This window comes from Saccostrea cucullata, unplaced genomic scaffold, assembly GCF_032062105.1.
Source record: "Saccostrea cucullata isolate Sc308-1 unplaced genomic scaffold, CSIRO_AGI_Scuc_v1 ctg10122, whole genome shotgun sequence".
Lineage (NCBI taxonomy): Eukaryota > Metazoa > Mollusca > Bivalvia > Ostreida > Ostreidae > Saccostrea > Saccostrea cuccullata.
The window spans coordinates 3733-9475 of record NW_026923142.1 but is presented as its reverse complement, the minus strand read 5'-3'; the positions used below and the strand labels follow the sequence as shown (position 1 = coordinate 9475).

The following is a 5743-nucleotide window of genomic DNA, read 5'->3' as shown; positions in this document are numbered from 1 at the left end:
AGATAATATTTATTTACAGTCGGATAAGTCAATAGGTATCTAATGCCCTGCACTTTTAAGCTCACACGGTTTATCGCATAACTTAAGGTCACATTCTTCTTGTGATAAAAATTAACATTGCCAAACTTAGTTCGAAGTGGACCGAATTATCTTGCCATCCAAAATGGCTAGAATTTCGATGTTCTCGTATTAAGGTCCAGGAGGGCTATTATTGACAGTCTTAGAGAATGTTATGTTGTAGAAATAGTTTAAGAATAGTTTAGAAACAAACGGTTAGAAATATTTCTGAGATGACAGCGTAAAAATTCGGAGAAAGAAATCGAGAAACACCGAACTTTTGTACACGCAATAAATATAAACTTTTTTCAATGGGTGGTACTGTAGTTCTCTAGTCGTAGAGGACATTTCTTTTAGACCAGCGAGGTACAGATATGCAGGTACAAAACATTATATATAAAGAACATTTTTCCGACTTTTAATTATCATCACATATAAATACAATCATGCAAAATAAAAGCAATCTTTAATGTCAACATCAAAATATTTGCGTGTACAATCAGTTTGTTTTTAAACAAAATAAATTTGCAAATGACCAAGGACAAGGTAAGTAAATTTACGAGTTCCATTTTTATAAAAAAGCAGCTGTCTATAATATCAAAAACTAATAGAAGACATAAGTCGAGTAAATCAACAAGAAACATTAGATCTGAAGAACAATTATCCGACTTCAAATTATCATCACGTTTTTCTATCGTCAACTTCCCTTACTTAGGCAGCAGTATACCCTCATCACCTGTATACGGAGTATATATATCTCAGTTGATTCGTTACGCAAGAGCATACTCTACGTATGAACAATTTCTAAAACGAGATAAATTATTGACAAGCAAGTTGATGAAACGGTAATATCAGCAGTCTCTTTAAGTCATCATTTCGTAAGTTTTATGGTCTTGTCAGCAAATACAATTTATCATTGAGTCAAATGCTGACTGACTTTTTTCATTCCAATTGTTAGTCCATTATTTATACACTGAATTGACGACAGATTTTTCCGTAATTTCCTGACCATGACAAGGAGCACACGGCGGGAGTGACCGGTCAGCAGTGGATGCTCACTTCTCCATGGCACCTGATCCCACCTCTGATGGTTTGGAGGTCTTGTTTGCTCTGCTCCTATATTTTGTATTGTTTAATGGACTTTGAGATTGAATATAGTTCGTTATATCCATATCCTTCTCCCTACGTACAAATACCATCATACAAAATTAAAAATAAATAGTTCTTTAAAATACCATACTACTAAAACAATGAAATACCTCAATCTAGGAGGTAATTATAAACAAAGAAGTTGCTTAAACAGAATATCAGCAGTCTCGTTTAAATTTATCATTTAGTCAAATGCTGACTGACATTTTTCATACCAATTGTTAGGCCATTATATACACACAAAATTGTCGATGAGTTTTCCCGTTTTTTCAGATCATGACAAGGAGCACATAGTAATTGTGACCGGTCGGCAGGGGATGCTAACTCTTCCATGGAATCTGATCCCACCTCTGATTTTTTGCAGGTTCATGTTTGCACTGCTCTTATTTTGTATTGCTAAATGGACTTTTGAGCTTGAATACTGTTTGTTATATCCTTATATTTTATTCTAGAAGATTCTGGTCGAGAATTTAAGTATATATAGCAATCAGGTAGAATACTCAACCAATCGTTGGGAATTTTAAAGGTCAGGCAGAATATTGAACCGACCATTCCTTGTTGGGTAGTCTACAGAGCAGGCAGAATGTCAACACCGAATGATTGTATATTTTCTATCAATAGTTGATTGAAATATAATTAATGAAAATGGTCTAGAAGAATGACTTTCCAAATACCGTATAAGCAGAATTCTTAGCGAGGAAATTTTGGCATTGTTAGCGAAGGTACAAAGATCGCCTAAATTAAATATCGCTAAAAATAAATTGCGATTTATTTGAAAAAGCTTCTTTAGTGAGCTTTTTAAATTCGATAAAATCGCATCTCGCTAAAAATAAAATACCAATTTTTAAGGACATCGTCAATTTGCTCCTCGCTAAAGAACAAGGAATGGTTTCTGACAAATCCTGCCCTGTGATTTTCTAAAAAATAAAATCTGGTGTCAAAGATGAAAACTAATGCTTTCTGAATCATTGAAATTCCATGCAGAAAATCATACAAATCATTTTTCTCGCACGTGTTTTTAAATGCTAATTGTGACGTCATAAACATATGCATTTTCCATGTTTCCAATTTTCAATGGAATTTTCTATCAGAAAATATTGTCCACAGGCATCGCCCACAAAGATTTTGAGATATGTGATTTTTTATTGTTATTTGCACAACATATCAAAATATTAAAGTGGGCGACGGCTGTGGACATTATTTTCTAAAGGAAAATTACCCTTGAAAATGGCTAATTTGAGGCTTTTTCTGTTAAAAATACAAAAAAAGCATCACATTTATGACGCCATATTTGCAGAATGGTAATTCTTTGTGCCTTATTCTTTCCTGATTTATCAAAATCATATACTTAACTAATATTTAAGGCAGTTTGAAAACTTTTTGATGACATTACATTTTAGGGCACAATAAAGCTAAATCCATACCTTCTTCTTTCCATTTATAAGGTATCTCCTTCAGCGTATGTCACAGGAAAATATGCTTTATACAGTATACAGCTACAGTATGTGTCGATCACATTTAAGACAGACTTAGAAATGACAGAAAAGCTAGTGTTCCAATAGCACTATCTGCGATATTCAGTGATCTTCAATGTAAATACTAGATCTTCAGATGGAAAGCAATCACACAAAAATGAAAAAATATTATTCAGAATAGTATACAAACGTATCTATTGTTATTATTTTAATGTACTTAAAACAATTTTCTTTAAGAGTAAAATATAAGTTTTGAACTTTGTAATTTTGTTTTTTCTTTAAGTGAGAAAATATCAGTGTCATTACTTTATTTAATGTCGTCAAATTTCTCTAAACTTTTTTTACTTTAAATATAATTCGAATTCGTGATTGGGCATGACAATGGGTTAATCATGCTTTCTAGTGAGTGTAATGGAAAAAAAAACCCTTAATTGATAATTATCTTGATATTTTATTTGTTATGAACATGAATTTGTCTTTCTACACCAAGGAAAAAAATAGTTAAATGTTTTAATATCTAACATACTAAAGATATTAAAAATACCTATGAAGAAGAATTATTGAGTATTGATTTACTTTTTTAAGATTAAGCCATTACAGGAAACAGTTTTTTTCTGAAGCGTACCTAAATTTGATAAATAAAACCAAACTGTCGATATATATCAAATACATTACTTTATTTTTTAAAAGTACATAAATCAAAGCATTGCATCCAAGTCTTTTGTAATCACATAAATTACTGATAAAAGTCTGCTCAGTCATGTCGCCATCGATCATCTGGTTACTCAGCTGGGATGATGATTATCGGTTAGAAAATTGGAAAAAAAACAACTTAAAAGCTTTCATTTTTCAAAATTCACTTTATGTTTCTTTTTAGATAATGAGGCTGTTTGGATTAAAACCAGGGGAAGGAAAATTGACAGCATTTTTCATTGTTTTACTTCATGTTACTGTCAAGCCTATTCTGTATTCGATCGCCATTACTTTTTCATTTGAGTAATTGACATTTATCATCCTCCTTTATATGACCCACGGCAAGAACGGGTGTCCCAGTCACATCCGTACCTTGATTGTGTACAAGCATTATGAGTGTACCAGCAATTTCTATTTAATCTTATGAAACACTGGTTGTGTAGCTGGAATAAACACTTTCTTTCACCGAATACGCCAGTGCAGTCAACAACCTGAAAAATAATATGAAAACTAATATATTTTTTAAAGTATGTTTGCATATCAGAATCGTATGAAATATAATTTAAAAACATCAATGTTTGCAATGTCTGTTACAGATTTAAAACCTCATTATTTTTTAATTTCATCATTTTGTATGTTGTTACTTCTATTTAGTAAAATTTAGAATATAAGTAATCTTTTAATTACAGTTAATGTATTTACACTTTTATATTAAGAGTTTTTATCTCAACTTATTTAATATGGAAGCAAAAGTTGGTTGTACAACACCTAATATATAACCAAAATCGCTTTGCCTTAAAAAGAAAATATCTAAAAAATATATCATGTTTACCTACATTGCAGCCACAATTTCTCTTGTATATTCCACGTTTAAAGGCTTCTCTTTGAAATTTTGAGATAGATTTATACAAATAATAAAGAGCACAGAAATTTGTAGTCCAAACCCCTCTTCTTGGAATGCTTCCTAAAAAAGATCAATATCATTTAGATCAAATAAACCTGTAGTTAAACTCCACTTCGTATGCCTCCCAATTATGAATAACAAAATCATAGCAAGGAAGATAAAGGTTTCATGAATATACATGATTGTTCTTGATAATGTGGCAGCATGATTGAATAATGCGGTTTTGCTTCTTTAGTTACAACGGTATAAGCTTTCTTTTCTTTTCTTTTTTAACAAACAGTTTTAATCATGAGATCAACAATTTATTAACGAAAGTTTCCTTAAACAATTATTTTTCTGATGAAATGAAAATAATGAAATTTTGTTTTAAAAACAGTAACAGTCTATTTCCTTTTATTTTATCTATTCTTTTTCACGAATAGGAAATGTACATGAGTATGGTATAATTGATATACATATATTAAAAAAAGGGGGTGATCATGGTATAAGAAATGAACTGTAAAACATAAATTTCATAAGAAAGATTGAATTAACGTTATAACTCCAAAACCTCTTATGTTTTGCAGGTCCGTGTTTGCACCGGTCCTAATTTTATTGTTTAATGATGTTTGAGCCTGAATAATGTTCATAAATTCCATATTTTTCATCATAAATAAATATATATTGCAGATACCTAAGGCAAGGGATAGCCGATGAAAGCCAGTGTGGCTTATTTTCAATTGGTAACTTTTAGTAACTTATAACTTGTTGACATAATGATACACACAATATACTTTCTGCAAATAAAATGACATATCTCTCTAACTAGAATTTACATAGAATTTACATGTCCTTTTAGATAAAAAAAAACAGGCATAAAAACAAGCAAAACTTTATGTCATGAAATTTCATAATTTTGTCATGATCCCAGCATTCAGCAATGTCCAGCTTACTTCACGCTCATAACTGTTTTTATATCAGTGTATGAAACTCCTTTTTAAATAAACTTACCCGCTATGATGTAAGTCTGATTCAATTCAAAGTAAGATCCACAGGCAGCACTGTTAGAGGCAGTGTATATTGATCTTCTTCCCAGGTTTGGACCGTAACTGTTCTGTAAAAGTGATATATAGATCAAATGTATACCTTTAAACCTAAAATATATACAAGAAATATTTTAACAACATTGACATTTGTGATTACGGTATAATAAACACGTAACCTAAGCCAGAGTTACAGAATTTTACTTGAGGGTTCTGAGGGAAACATGTACATGCCATAGAGAAGGCAAAACAGGTTACAAATACAAAAGATAAAACGAACAAGATCTCAGTTTCTCGCGTAATATTGGGATTTCAAAGCCCTTGCTTATTTATATAGGATTCCAGAGCAAAATTTCAAAAAAAAAATCTACAGCTATACATCAATAGATTAAAATTTGATTTCTTATAGAATTAACATATTGTGCAAAAGAATTTTGACGTAA

At 31.0% G+C, this 5743-nt stretch overlaps 1 long non-coding RNA gene across 1 annotated transcript; it reads right to left on the bottom strand.

The window, feature by feature from the left end:
• Nucleotides 1-3529: 3529 nt before the first annotated feature.
• On the bottom strand, nucleotides 3530-5365 carry LOC134263271 (uncharacterized). Its single transcript, XR_009991225.1, has 3 exons — nucleotides 5269-5365; nucleotides 4211-4338; nucleotides 3530-3865 (listed from the first exon to the last, which is right to left on the bottom strand). It is a non-coding gene; the product is annotated as an uncharacterized LOC134263271 (long non-coding RNA).
• Between the last annotated feature and the right edge of the window lie 378 nt (nucleotides 5366-5743).